Source organism: Dendropsophus ebraccatus, chromosome 6, assembly GCF_027789765.1.
Source record: "Dendropsophus ebraccatus isolate aDenEbr1 chromosome 6, aDenEbr1.pat, whole genome shotgun sequence".
In the NCBI taxonomy this organism is placed as follows: domain Eukaryota; kingdom Metazoa; phylum Chordata; class Amphibia; order Anura; family Hylidae; genus Dendropsophus; species Dendropsophus ebraccatus.
Genome location: NC_091459.1, coordinates 64,330,577 through 64,346,484, shown reverse-complemented (window position 1 = coordinate 64,346,484; position 15,908 = coordinate 64,330,577).

Genomic DNA, 15,908 nt, shown 5'->3' with positions numbered 1-15,908 from the left:
ACATTATTGCAGGCCATCTTTCCCGAACGCTGTTTGTGAACACACAGCGATTGGGGAAACATTGGGCGTAAGTGTATGCCCGTTTGCGTTTTTGTAGCTGCATCTCAGGTCAGAGGAGAAAGAGAGCAGCAGGGCACGGATATGGGAGAAGACAAGTGTCACCTGAAGCAGCAGCCGCTGACAGATCATTGCAGCGGCTGCAGGACAGTCCCTCACCCACTCCTGTAGCTGCTGCATCGGCAAATGTTTCTTCAACTGACACTTGTCTTCTCCCATAGCTGTAAGCTGCCTCTCTCTTCTGATTGATCAAAAGTGGCTAATCAAAAGAGTTTGGGGAGTTATAAGGCGAAAAATATGAAACAATAGGAGTCCATCTTTGTCATGTGCACAAGAGTATGGGAGAACAGAGTTAGAACACACTTGTCCTGGCTCATGTGGCTGTGCATTACATTGCATTACTTTCCATTATGTTCCATTTCATTACTACATAATTTAATTGCAGCAATTATTGCATTACTGCAGCATTTCATTGCAGTACTGCATCATATTTGTAAAGACGCTGAAGTATCTCAACAGTACTGCAATGAAATCTTAACATGTGTGAACACAGCATTATTGTTTAGAACTCTAAAATAGGTGGCAATTCCCATTTAAACATACAGTATGGGCTCATAGCTGCCTATGGGTACACATTATTTTTAAATAATACACATTTTCAGACCTCAACAATTCTCCGAATGGCTCTCCATCTACTGATATATGTAAGTATCTTAGGATCATTTACATTCCAGTAAGCACCCTTCATATTTTATGTATACCACGTTAGACTGGGAGGGCTCTCCATTATGCTAATGCATTATATCATTGTGTATTCTTGAGGGAAAGGAAACAATTTAATTGCTTTTAAATAAATAAGCACCAGATGTTGCCCATGACCAGCACAGGCTCAGCCTCCAGGATGTATGCAAACAGGCAGGTGATGACTGGAGACAGCACATGGACAGCAGGGTCTAGAGGAGACAGGGAAGTTACAAGCACCATATTTATGTGGCCGACCTCCAAATAATACTTAGAACTCCTTGTGTATGCCAGAGGGGCTAGTGAATTCATGTACCATACCAGGGTGTTCAAACAAGTCATAAAAAGCTGAGCAAGCAAGTGAGAAAGAAGAAAAATGGTAAATGTGGTTTGATCTTGTTTACTTCCTGACCTCCTCCTTGCCTTGCAGCCCTTGTGCTGTTCGGAGCAGGATTCCCCTCTGTGCACACATCCTGGAGGAATTGTACGGTTCAACTGCTGCTACACACGTGTGCTCCCAACTACACACTGACAGCAAAGAAATCTACATGGTTAAACATTTGACTACAGGAAGGTTTTCATGTCTTAAATTTTAGTATACATTCTAATTTTGAAAGAAAATTATGCACTTGAGAAATGGAAATTGCAAGTAAAGTTTATAAAACACTGGGTAAGGCTATGTTTACACAGTATAACATCGTCTGTTACATAGCAATGGACAGTGTTTTACTGCCAGGCGGCGTTCAGCACATTGCTGCAGAAGATACTGCTGGATCTGCTTATCTTTTAACAATTGAACTGACTGTGTGTGTGTGTGTGTGTGTGTGTGTACCGCGGGAGTGGTCCTTTAAGTGTCCCCTTTCTTGTTGGGATGGGTGCAGTGCTGGCGGTGGGGAGTCTTTATACTCACCCTGACGTCTTCAGTCTTTACCAGAGCCTGGCATACTGAGCTAGAAGTGTGGATAACATCTATCCACTGGTGTTTTTGCAAAGGCAGTGTGAAGCCGGCCTTAGGTTGTTTGTGGGTTTACCCCAATGCAATGTGCACATACAGTATTATGAACCTTACTATGGGCCTTATTTTTGTCAGTACTTTTACAAACAACAGAAATGGTTTCAAAACACTGATTCCTGTTCACACAGGTTTTTTCAGTCTCAGTTTTTTTTCAGTTTCAGTTGTAAATGGCTAAACAAAAAGAACATAAGCAAAAAGTAGAAGTTTTACTCCAGATAAGACCTTGCTGTTTTGGAGCTCTGACCTACTTTTCTAATCAGCCCAATTTGTGTCCTTGTTAGTGTTGCTGAAATCCTTGTCCCTTTTTCCTCCCGTGTCCAGCACATAACATAATTTTCTACCTAGTACGCCCCACCACTGGTTCTCATGTTATAGACTGAAGTAATACTAGTCTGCACAGATATGGCTGCTATAGAACTATGTTAGGCCTCTATTGTTCTTAGGTTGGTATCACACTGGCTAAACTTAATGCCATAGTAATGCCATACTTACTTGCTGGTTGTTTGTTTGTTTTTTCTCTCACCTCTCCTGCAAAATGTGGCATTTCTCTCTCATAGTTTAATGGGAATTCTTCTGTTTGTTTCAAAAACACCTAAACGATGTTAAAGGCATTAAAAGCCAATCACAACTAGGTCAAAAACACAAAAAATGCCAAGATGCCAAGTTTTTCTGCCTTTTTTGAGGCCAGGAAAACACCACAAAAAAGCCATGTCTGGGGGGCACCCTAAAATAGGTTTTCCAGGCTTAGAAAAACATGACCCTTTCTTCCAGAAACAACACCACTCTTGTCTCCAGTTTGGGTGTGGTTTTGCAGTTCAGTTCCACTGAATTAAATGGAACTGAATTGCAATACTTCACACATCCTGGAGACAAGAGTGGTGCTATTTATGTAAGAACAGTGGTGCTGTTTCAGCTTTTTGCAATCCTGAATAAGCCCTTTTCAAGTGTCACTGTTGTTAGAACTATCAAAATCTAGTAAGTTTGCAAGTTTGCAATATACATTCATTATTTTTGTTTAAGTTATCATGGGAAAAAAAACAACACTTCCTCTGTTTTGACCCTTTTCTTTTTTTCAGAAATTCCCATGGTTCCCAAGTCATCTGAGCGCTCACAGAGAAGGCAGTCATGTGATTGGTCATTTAACGTGGTGTACATGTAATTCTGGTGGATTCTGTTAAACCTCTTAACGACGCATGACGAGTATACTCGTTATGCGCTGTTAAAGGGGTATTCCCCCCCAAGGGCTAAAAAGATAATATGCTCCCAAACCTAGCTGATCTTACTCACCAAGTCCCCCTGAGAATTTTGAGCCGTCTCCCGTCTTTCTAGCTGCTTCCATTTTTTTAAAAAGCAGAACTATATCCAACATGGCGCCAGCCAGAAAACTACATCTCCCATGATGCAATGCTTATTCCTGATTTGTCCATGATGTAGCAGAGCTGAATGAGTGATATAGCACACTCATCAGCAATGCAATTTTTTTTTATATATTTAATGTTTGTTTTTGGGTGTGGAAGGAAACCCGAGTACCCAGACGAAACCCACGCAAACACGGAGAACATTAGTGGGTTTTGAACCCAGGACCCCAGCGCTGCAAGGCTACTGCGCTAACCACTGAGCCACTGAGCTGCCTCTACTGCAATGTCATTTGAATGGGGGTATGTGTAAAAAAAATGGCGCTGCTATGCCATGAGAAGCAACAGCAGACCAAGCGCCAAAGGAAATAAAGAGTTGGCAGTAAGCATTGCATGTTGCCAACTGTACCGGGCTTAAGCTGGTAAGCCCCCCTCGCCGACCCTATGCAATGCATTGCATGTTGCCAAGAGAACCGGGCTTAAGCCGATAAGCCCCGCCCCCATCGCGGTAAGCCCCTCCCCCGGCTGACACGCTATGCAATGCACTGAATGTTGCCAACTGTACTGGGCTTGAGCCGGTAAGCCCCGCCCCCCGCGTCGACGCTATGCAACGCACTGAAAATTGCCAACTGTACCGGGCTTGAGCCGGTAGGCCCCGCCCCCATCACGGTAAGCCCCCTCCCCCGGCTAAGACGCTATGTAAAGCACTGAATGTTGCCGACTGTACCGGGCTTGAGCCGGTAAGCCCCGCCCCCATCGCTGTAAGCCCCCCCCCCCCCGCCCACGCTATGCAATGCACTGAATGTTGCCAACTGTGTTGGGCTTGAGACGGTGAGCCCCGCCCCCATCGCGGGGGCATGTTTAAAAAAACAAATGGCGGTGCTATACCATGAGAAGTAACAGCGGCCCCAGCGCCAAAAAAAATAGTGTTGCGTCTGCTGAAGAGGTGGCAGTAAGCATTGCATGTTGCCAACGGTACCAGGCTTAAAACACGGAGAACATTAGTGGGATTTGAACCAAAGACCCAAGCGCTGCAAAGCTACTGCGCTAACCACTGAGCCACCAAGCTGCCTCTACTGCAATGCCATTTGAATGGGGGCATGTGTAAAAAAAATGGCGCTGCTATGCCATGAGAAGCAACAGCAGACCCAGCGCCAAAAGAAATAAAGTGTTGCGTCTGCTGAAGAATTGGCAGTAAGCATTGCATGTTGCAAACTGTACCGGGCTTAAGCCGGTAAGCCCCGCCCCCCCCCCCCCCGCGCCGACCCTATGCAATGCATTGCATGTTGCTAAGTGTACCGAGCTTAAGCCGGAAAGCCACGACCCCATAGCAGTAAGCCCATCCCCCGGCTCAGACGCTATGTAAAGCACTGAATGTTGCCGACTGTACCGGGCTTGAGCCGGTAAGCCCCGCCCCCCGCGCCGTCCCTATGCAATGCATTGAATGTTACCAACTGTACCGGGCTTGAGCCGGTAAGCCCCGCCCCCATCGCTGTAAGCCCCGCCCCCCGCGTTGACGCTATGCAATGCACTGAATATTGCCAACTGTACCGGGCTTGAGCGGGTAAGCCCCACCCCATCGCTGTAAGCCCCGCCCCCCGCGCCGACGCTATGCAATGCATTGCATGTTGCCAAGTGTACCGGGCTTAAGCCGATAAGCCCCGCCCCCATCGCGGTAAGCCCCTCCCCGGCTCACACGCTTTGCAATGCACTGAATGTTGCCAACTGTACCGGGCTTGAGCCGGTAAGCCCCGCCCCCATCGCGGGGGCATGTTTAAAAAAAACAAATGGCGGTGCTATGCCATGAGAAGTAACAGCAGCCCCAGCGCCAAAAAAAATAAAGTGTTGCGTCTGCTGAAGAGGTGGCAGTAAGCAATGCATGTTGCCAACAGTACCGGGCTTAAGCCGGTAGGCCCCGCTCTCTGCGCAAACCCAATGCTATGCAATTCACTGCAATGCAATTTTTTTATATATATATTTAATGTTTGTTTTTGGTGTGGAAAGAAACCCGAGTACCGAGACAAAACCCACGCAAACACAAGGAACATTAGTGGGATTTGATCCCAGAACCCCAGCGCTGCAAGGCTACTGCGCTAACCACTGAGCCACGGAGCTGCCTCTACTGCAATGCCATTTGAATGGGGGCTTGTGTAAAAAAAATGGTGCTGCTATGCCATGAGAAGCAACAGCAGACCCAGCGCCAAAGGAAATAAAGTGTTGCGTCTGCTGAAGAGTTGGCAGTAAGCATTGCATGTTGCCAACTGTACCAGGCTTAAGCCGGTAAGCCCCGCCCCCGGCGCCGACCCTATGCAATGCATTTCATGTTGCCAAGTGAACCAAGCTTAAGCCGGTAAGCCCCGCCCCCATTGCGGTAAGGCCAGCCCCCGGCTCAGATGCTATGTAAAGCACTGAATGTTGCCGACTGTACCGGGCTTGAGCCGGTAAGCCCCGCCCCCATCGCTGTAAGCCCCGCCCCCCGTGCCGACGCTGTGCAATGCACTGAATATTGCCAACTGTACCGGGCTTGAGCCGGTAAGCCCCTCCCCCGGCTCAGACGCTATGTAAAGCACTGAATGTTGCCGACTGTAGCGGGCTTGAGCCGGTAAGCCCCGCCCCATCGCTGTAAGCCCTGCCCTCCGCGCCCATGCTATGCAATGCACTGAATGTTGCCAACTGTACAGGGCTTGAGCCTGTAAGCCTCGCCCCCATCGCGGGGGCATGTTTAAAAAAACAAATGGCGGTGCTATGCCATGAGAAGTAACAGCGGCCCCAGCGCCAAAAAAAATAAAGTGTTGCGTCTGCTGAAGAGGTGGCCAACAGTACCGGGCTTAAGCCGGTAAGCCCCACCCCCTGCTATGCAATTCACTGCAATGCAATTTTTTTAATATATATTTAACGTTTGTTTTTGGGTGTGGAAGGAACCCGAGTACCCAGACGAAAACCCACGCAAACACGGAGAACATTAGTGGGATTTGAACCCAGGACACCAGTGCTGCAAGGCTACTGCGCTAACCACTGAGCCACTGAGCCACCGAGCTGCCTCTACTGCAATGCCATTTGAATGGGGGCATGTGTAAAAAAAATGGCGCTGCTATGCCATGAGAAGCAACAGCAGACCCAGCGCAAAAGGAAATAAAGTGTTGCGTCTGCTGAAGAGTTGGCAGTAAGCATTGCATGTTGCCAACTGTACCGGGCTTAAGCCAAAAAAAATATAGCGCCAAAAAAAATATAGTGTTGCGTCTGCTGAAGAGGTGGCAGTAAGCATTGCATGTTGCCAACAGTACCGGGCTTAAGCCAGTAAGCCCCACCCCCTGCATCGTCCCAATGCTATGCAATTCACACGAAAGCAATTTTTTTTATATATATTTAATGTTTGTTTTTGGGTGTGGAAAGAAACCCAAGTACCCGGACGAAACCCACGCAAACACGGAGAACATTAGCGGTAAGCCCCTCCCCCGGCTCAGACGCTATGTAAAGCACTGAATGTTGCCGACTGTACCGGGCTTGAGTTGGTAAGCCTCGCCCCGATCGCTGTAAGCCCCGCCCCCCGTGTCGACGGTATGCAATGCACTGAATATTGCCAACTGCATCGGGCTTGAGCCGATAAGCCCCACCCCCATCGCTGTAAGCCCCGCCCTCCACGCCCACGCTATGCAATGCACTGAATGTTGCCAACTGTACCGGGCTTGAGCCGGTAAGCCCCGCCGCCATTGCTGGGTTTGTTTAAAAAAACTAATGGCGGTGCTATGCCATGAGAAGTAACAGCGGCCCCAGCTCCAAAAAAAAAAAAAGTGCTGCATCTGCTGAAGAGGTGGCAGTAAGCATTGCCAACAGTACCAGGCTTAAGGCAGTAAGCCCCACCCCCTGCACTGTCACAATGCTATGCAATTCATTCGAAAGCAATTTTTTTATATATATTTAATGTTTGTTTTTGGGTGTGGAAGGAAACCCGAGCACCCGGACGAAACCCACGCAAACACGGAGAACATTAGTGGGATTTGAACCCAGGATCCCAGCGCTGCAAGGCTACTGTGCTAACCACTGAGCCACTGAGCTGCCTCTAGTACCGGGCTGCCTCTAGTACCGGGCCAACTGTACCGGGCTTGAGCCGGTAGGCCCCGCCCCCATCACGGTAAGCCCCCTCCCCCGGCTAAGACGCTATGTAAAGCACTGAATGTTGCCGACTGTACCGGGCTTGAGCCGGTAAGCCCCGCCCCCATCGCTGTAAGCCCCCCCCCCCCCGCCCACGCTATGCAATGCACTGAATGTTGCCAACTGTGTTGGGCTTGAGACGGTGAGCCCCGCCCCCATCGCGGGGGCATGTTTAAAAAAACAAATGGCGGTGCTATACCATGAGAAGTAACAGCGGCCCCAGCGCCAAAAAAAATAGTGTTGCGTCTGCTGAAGAGGTGGCAGTAAGCATTGCATGTTGCCAACGGTACCAGGCTTAAAACACGGAGAACATTAGTGGGATTTGAACCAAAGACCCAAGCGCTGCAAAGCTACTGCGCTAACCACTGAGCCACCAAGCTGCCTCTACTGCAATGCCATTTGAATGGGGGCATGTGTAAAAAAAATGGCGCTGCTATGCCATGAGAAGCAACAGCAGACCCAGCGCCAAAAGAAATAAAGTGTTGCGTCTGCTGAAGAATTGGCAGTAAGCATTGCATGTTGCCAACTGTACCGAGCTTAAGCCGGTAAGCCCCGCCCCCCCGCGCCGACCCTATGCAATGCATTGCATGTTGCCAAGTGTACCGGGCTTAAGCCGGTAAGCCCCGCCCCCATCGCGGTAAGCCCATCCCCCGGCTCAGACGCTATGTAAAGCACTGAATATTGCCAACTGTACCGGGCTTGAGCCGGTAAGCCCCGCCCCATCGCTGTAAGCCCCGCCCCCCGCGCCGACGCTATGCAATGCACTGAATGTTGCCAACTTTACCGGGCTTGAGACCGTAAGCGCCGCCCCCATCGCGTGGGCATGTTTAATAAAACAAATGGCGCTGCTATGCCATGAGAAGTAACAGCAGCCCCAGCGCCAAAAAAAAAAAAAGTGTTGCGTCTGCTGAAGAGGTGGCAGTAAGCATTGCATGTTGCCAACAGTACGGGGCTTAAGCTGGTAAGCCACGCCCCCTGCACCAACCCAATGCTATGCAATTCACTGCAATGCAATTTTTTTTTACATATATATTTAACGTTTGTTTTGGGGTGTGGAAGGAAACCCGAGTACCCAGACGAAACCCACACAAACACGGAGAACATTAGTGGGATTTGAACTGCGCTAACCACTGAGCCACCAAGCTGCCTCTACTGCAACGCCATTTGAATGGGGGCATGTGTAAAAAAAATGGCGCTGCTATGCCATGAGAAGCAAAAGCAGACCCAGCGCCAAATGAAATAAAGTATTGCGTCTGCTGAAGAGTTGGCAGTAAGCATTGCATTTTGCCAACTGTACCGGGCTTAAGCCGGTAAGCCTCGCCCCCATCGCGGTAAGCCCCTCCCCCGGCTCACACGCTGAATGAGCGAATGAAATAGCAGAGCTGAATGAGTGAGGATAGTGTTTTCCACAATGCTGGTGATTGACAGGGGTTTACCGGCCACTGGGGAGTCTGGGGTGGGGGGAGGAGGGGGTGTTGGGTTGCCGCCGCTGCTCAGTCGGGGGGGGGGGGGTGCCGCTGCCGCTGGTGAGTTGCAGGGGGGGGGGGTGTTTGGGGGTGCTGGTCAGTAATGGGGATGTGTCGGCCGCTGTTGCTGATTAGCCGCGGCCGGGTTTGGGGAGCCGCTGCTGTCCGGGGGCTGACACTGCCGTTGGTAAGTCCTCTGGGGGAGCGGTGGTGGGTGGATGCCGCTGCGGAGTCCGGGGGGGGGTTGGGTGCCGGTGAGCGACGGGGATGAGTCGGGCACCGCTGCTGGTGATCCGCAGCCGTCCGGGTTTGGGGTGCCGCTGCCGGGTTTGAGGTGCTCGCTTCTGGCCGGTTTGGGGTGCCGCCGCAGTCCTCCGAGGGGGGTGGCGGGGTACCGCTGCTGGTGATGGGTGCCGCTGCCGGGTGCTGGTGTGAGTGACGGGGATGTGCCGCCGCTGTTGAGTGGGGGGGGGGGCCGTGAGGTGCCGCCGCTGCTGGTGTGGTGGCGATTGAGCTGCAGGGGGGCCACAGGTTACCTGGGCCTCACTTCAATGGGCGGGGAGAAGCCATAAGCGTGATGCTGTCTTGGAGGGTCGGGGCCAGGAGCAGGGAGTGGTGTCGGGTTGGACTGAGGTTTGATGATTCTATGCATTCGGTGGGGGTGAATGCAACTAGATAACAGCAAAACTGTGCAGAATCCATAATTAATTGATATTGGAAAGATGGAAAACTATGAGTGGGCAATGTATTAATGCAAAAAAAGCCCTCTCTGCAGCCCACGGTCCCCGGTTGCTATGTGCACAGCAGATCTGCAGCAGATTTCATTTAACTAACTGAACACAGCATCAAATCTGCACCATCAAATCTGCTGGGGATCTGCTGCAGATCTGCTGCGGATCCTGTAGGTGTGAACGCACCCTAAAGGAGTTCTTTTCTTTGGACAAGGATACTTGACAATTCACAGGTATTTTTCTTCTGAGCTAACTGTGGGTTTTAAACTCGTGTGTAATAAGACTGTGGGATCTGCACATAAAGACTATGTTAGAGGTTACGATTTTGAACTGTTGTGCACACCTGGCATAACAGATAAAATGCGGATACAAACAATCTGACTCAAACAATAGAGACATGATGTAGCTAGGATTTTTTTTCATAGATGTGGTTGAGTTCAAATTAACCGAGCTGCAGATCACTTACTAAGAGCAATGGGTAATGTCTCAGAAGGAGATCCACTAATAATGGATGACAGACAACATGACAATATGTTTTCACAGCACCTGCATCTTTCCTTCATCAGACTTGCTGCTGCAAGATCCAAACCCCCAAACCACATTGTGCACTACAAAACTTCTATTGTGGTCAGTCTTAGAGAGTGGAACACCTGCATATTGGTATATAGGGGGGATTACTTAACATAGTGTGCATAAGGTAAGGTTTGTTTCACGTAAATCATTATAAAATACAGTGGTACCTTGGTTTAAGAGTAACTTGGTTTAAGAGCGTTTTGGAAGAAGAGCTCACAATTTTTTAAAATTGTGATTTGGTTTAAGAGCATTGCTTTGGTTTAAGAGCTCCCTGTACTGGGTGGGAGGGGTAGTGAGGGAGGGGCATGGTCTGTACAGCAGGGTCTACAGCACTGTACTCTGACCCAGGAAGCCTCCCTCACCTTCCAAATCATAGCAGATCCACTTCAGGCTGAGGCTTGCATTAGGGGACAGGACTGTGGGGGTAATCTCTTTATAGCTGTAACCCCTCTCTCCCCAGACAAAGAGTGCTGCTATACTGTGCCCACATCTGCCCTGCTCATTCCTTCATGCTCCCTGATGAACCCACACCCCTTCTCTATTGCTGTAATGTGACCAGACCTCTGGCAGCAGCCCTGCTTCTCTATTCTAGCCTGATGTACTACACTACTGAATTATGGGGATCTGCAGTTCCTGTATCTAAAAACTGCTGCAATTTTTTTTTAGGTTTATACCCTTACTACACAATAGTCTACATGCCTATTGCTATACTGTACAGTAACTTATAATATCACATATTCTGCTGTTTACAAATGTTTGTTTCATCTGTTTTACATGTTATTCAGAATAATAAATCATTATTTTTGGGGTGTGGAACCAATTGTCTGCATTTCAATGATTTCTTACGGGGAAATTTGCTTTGGTTTAAGAGAGGACTTGGATTACAAGTGCAGTCCCGGAACAAATTATGCTCGTAATCCAAGGCACCACTGTATAATCATTATAATATAATTATTAAATGAATATATAATATAGTAATAAAAACCCATATAATAACCCAAAATAATGTTGGTATCTTTCAGTAAAATATATATATTATACGCCAATGTAAAGACAAGTACAGACTGCCATACCAGTTCTCTACTTTTAAAGTTGCAAATGGTTGGTTGCCTTCAAGATTTTGGCAGAAATCTTAATACAAAACACAATAATATGTGAAGTGGGAAAGTGACCTGTGAACATGTGAGAGTGACCTAAATTGAACAATTCCTCTAAATTTAAATATACTAAACTACTTTCTTTACATAGTGTACTAAATAACTAATATCATAATACTGTATAATATAACCAATATCATTTATAATTTACTAGCAACCTAAACAAAACAGAGGAAGGATAAAAACCTCTAAAGCTGATCCGCTTATTCCAGAAATGCAATGTTATATGGCTGAAGCAGATGACAAGACCCTCTGCTTGGGAACTGTGCAGCAGTGTATGTAGCCAGTAGAGCTACTTTTATATAGTGCTGCATTGCCTCCATAAACATACTGTACTGGCTCTGCTGAGCTCCATTTGTACAGTTAGTCTCCCTTAGGTTATGTTTAGACTGAGAAATACGGACAGAGAAGTTCTGGCGGATTCCATTGCTCGCCACTGCTCACGGCCGCGCAAATCTCCGGCCGTGCCATAGACTCCATCCTATGGTTGGGCGGATTCCGCCGTCCGTCCAAAGAATGAACCTGTTCATTCTTTGGACGGACCGTGAAATCTGTCCAACCATAGAATAAAGTCTATGGCACGGGCAAAAATGTGTGCGGCCGTTAGCGGTGGCAAGCGACAGAATCTGCCAGAACTTCTCAGCATGGATTCCTTACTCTGAACACACCATTAGAAAGTAAATCAAGGGGAAACAGCTCCATATACCTGGAGTTTTATAGAGTGATGGCCATGGCCTGCTCCTTATTCCAAGCATATCCTAGACCAGTGATGGTTAACCTTGGCCCTCTAGCTGTTGCAAAACTACAACTCCATATCTACCGCATACCTGGGCAGCCAAAGCCATATCTTTTGTTTCTCATGCTTCATGGGAGTTGTAGTTGTGCAACAGCTGGAGGGCCAAGGTTCACCATCACTGCTCGAACCAAAGAGGGAAAAGCAACCAACGAATCTTCCCTCCCCTATTCCATGTCCAGGTGACAGTGGAACTCATGAATTCATAATTGAATTATTTGGATATCTTCATTTTTCTGCTTGCAGTCCCCTATACCCGCCTGTATTAAAAGGGACAGGCATAGAAAATACAGGGACATTTTGTTGATAACCATACATTCCGAACATTGGAGCAAGTTGTGAACGCTACTGAAAAATTTATAAAATTAGGATTATTACTAGAGATGAGCGAACCGGGTTGGGGTTCGAGTTGATCCGAACCCAAACGATCGGCATTTGATTAGTAGGGGCTGCTGAACTTGGATAAAGCTCTAAGGTTGTCTGGAAAACATGGATACAGCCAATGACTATATCCATGTTTTCCACATAGCCTTAGGGCTTCATCCAACTTCAGCAGCCACCGCTAATCAAATGCCGAAAGTTTGGGTTCGGATCGACTCGATCATGCTCCAGGTTCGCTCATCTCTAATTATTACTATATATTCTTACTTAGGCTGCTAGTTATAATTAAGGAGCTGAGGGTCACTCCTGGGGTATTCTACTAAGTCATTGCCAATGCTCTGCTATTCGACTGTTTCTAGATCATTTAACTATGAAGTATGCTGTGAGTGGCGTAAATAAGCCTAATGTACACAATGTTATATCGATGCTGTAAGGATGAAACAGGTGCTGCACATGTGGGTGGCCAGAGGAAGGAGAACCCTCACTAGGCTCTCCATTCTCTACATTAGCCTTGAAGTCCTAATTAGCTCTGTTTGTGCAGTGTCTCGATTACTTCCAGTCTTGCTCTTGGCTGTTACAAGAAGTTTCAGGACCATTTCTGGCAGGAGCCTGGGCTTTAATGCACACTGATAAAGCAGCGAGTTCCTAATGACTAATATCTTTTTCCTTGGACTCTAGTTTACCCACTTGGGAATCCTATCATTTTGGGATTCCTGCTGTTCACTTTTCCTGCCTTTTAAGATCAAATAGAAAAGTTATCTTCCGGCTCCACTTGTTTATAAAGTGCAACAAAATAAAGCCACCAGCTCCATTAGTGTTAACTCTTTAGCATCGTCTATTCCTTTTATACTTGACAGTTGTTGGAATTCAATAGCTGGTAAAATTGTATTGCACCGTCTCTCTGTGTGTTTTGGAGAGCGCAGGGGTTAAGCAACTATAGTAAGGTATTATTTTAAACCAAGCATAAGATAACGAATATTGCCTGCTTCCAAAGCCATCAGAGATTGGAACCCATACCACCCACAGTCACTGCTTACTGCAAATACTGTATTTTATACAATTACTTCTCAGAAGAAATTCCAGGATCATGGCATTTCTGTAGACTCTGTTGACAATATGTCTAAGGGCTACATTCAGCAGGTACTACTAACAATATGTACAAGATGTAATACACCAGTGAATGACACTGTATAAAACACAATATCATAAGTCATCCATAGGCCTCCATGCTATAAAAACAAACAAAAAGAAAACAAACAGTGATACTTAACATCAAGCGGCAATACCACTGAAGTGTTGTATCTGAAGTTGTAGATACATTGAAGATATCAATGTAACAAAATGATTGTACATTGTGTGCCATTGTGTGCATATGCCATGATGGTAACCTCTTATCTCGGATGGTATATGTCTGAGATGTGTTAAGGGCAGAAGTGGAATACCAAGGAGCAGAAGAGGTAATACCCTTTCTGCATTCTAAAAAACACCTTCAGGCTATTTTCTATGGCCGTTATTTGGTACTCAAAATAACGGCTGTTGTTTTCAGTACCAAACAATGGCTGTGGTTTAGCATGTGCCAGCAGCCGTCATTGTAATGAAGGCCGTTGAAACATTTTTCTAGTTCAAAGTCAAAGGTAGCCCTTTTGAGTTTGTCTTTAATTAAAAGGTCTTTAATTGATTTTAATACAAAGGATGGTGAAAAGAATGGTGAAAAAAAGTACTATGTGTGAACAACTTAGAATAACGGCCACTGTTTACGCAATAATGGCTACAAATTAATGACACGAACACGGCATGACACGGACGTTAATTTATACAGTGTGCCTTGGTTTTCATAGACTTTAATGGAAATCATTGAATGAAAACAATGAACATTATCTTTAATTTAAATTGTGTCTGTTATTACAGCGCATGAACATGGCCTTAAGATAGGTAGTGGAGAACATTTACCTAAACCAAAATGACAACTTTGAAGGAATGATAGAGCAACAGCTAAACAAAGAGTTATAAGAAAAGATACCTGAGAAGTGATATTTTATGAAGAAAACAAATATTTTCTGAAATAGACAAGACAGAGGATTTGAAATGTAATGGCTAAAACATAGTGAATTGCTTGTCCTATTGGGACTTTTGTTGGGAATCGGGATGGATCCATATAAAGAAAAAACAACTCTTTATTCCAGTGTATGAACACTACCAAGTATTTCCTATTCACTGGTATATTAACTGGATGATTTAGTCCATTATATAGAATCGATATTCCAGGGATACTGTTAATATGCTAATACATTATGCTTCTTCTAAGAAAATCGCAATTTAATGTACCTTTCTTGCAACATTTTTTCTCAGTCTTATGAGAACATAGGAAATGCAAATGATCTGCCTCAAATATATAAGCAATTACAGAACTGCGGGGCAAGATGGGACTGCTGTTGTGCAGAACGGATGAATTACTTCAATAAGACATCAAACTACTAATAGTGGCCCAGTGTTTGTTTAAGGTGCAAGTCAGTTATGTTAATCCTCGCCCTGTTTGTGTTTCTTATAGAAGCACACACTATATAAACTTCTTATATTGTGCAAGGGGAGGATCGTGCCTTTGGAAGTTAGGTACAGAGACATTGAGGACAGATGGAACCTGCTTTGGGAATGAAAGATTTGTTTCTGCTATTTATGATAATTAGTGAGAAGTCACTTTTAGAAGCTTTGGACTAGATTGTGTAATGAAGCCATATTAAATGCATTGTCCCTAGCAGTTCACGAAAGTCTCTATTTGGAATTGCCCCTTTGAGAACCAATACCCAGTCACATGAATAGAGACAATACATTAGAGTTTGTGTGGGTAAAGGGGAACGCCCTCCTCCATTTTCTAGACACATCTTTTGAGTTACGATTTTCTGGGCTGTAAAGCTCAATGATTAGTCTAATAGTTAATGAGGGCACTATGTAATCTGACCCATAGAAGATGGCCTGAATATCTACCATTCTAGTCCCTAATCTGGATAAGAATGGTGTAAAGAGGCAAAAATAGTTCCAGAGAGAATGAACCTAACACTGTGAATCCCCCTTTGTGACATGAAATGCATGATGTCAAGAGAAAACTTTTTCTACTTGAAAGGCAAACACAATAATTTTTAGCCAACATGTTCAATAAAGAATAGAAAGAGATATAGGACTTTTGGGTGTTGGAGGTTCTTCTCTGGAAATTAAATATGACCTGTAACCAACCACAGCATAATATGAACAATGTTCTGCAACCACTTTATGCAAAGCTACTTCATTATTTGAGTTATTCTCTATTATTAAGGTGTTTAAAAATGTATTTAGTGTTTATTATGCCTTACTCACATCACATGTGTAGAGTACTTGGCTGATATATATTTGGATAGTGGCAAAAAGGTATTCACTGTATTTCCTGTGGTACCCAAGTGACTTTAATGTACCAAGCATAGTCTATTCGTCACTTTTTTTAGTAAGAAAAAAGGAA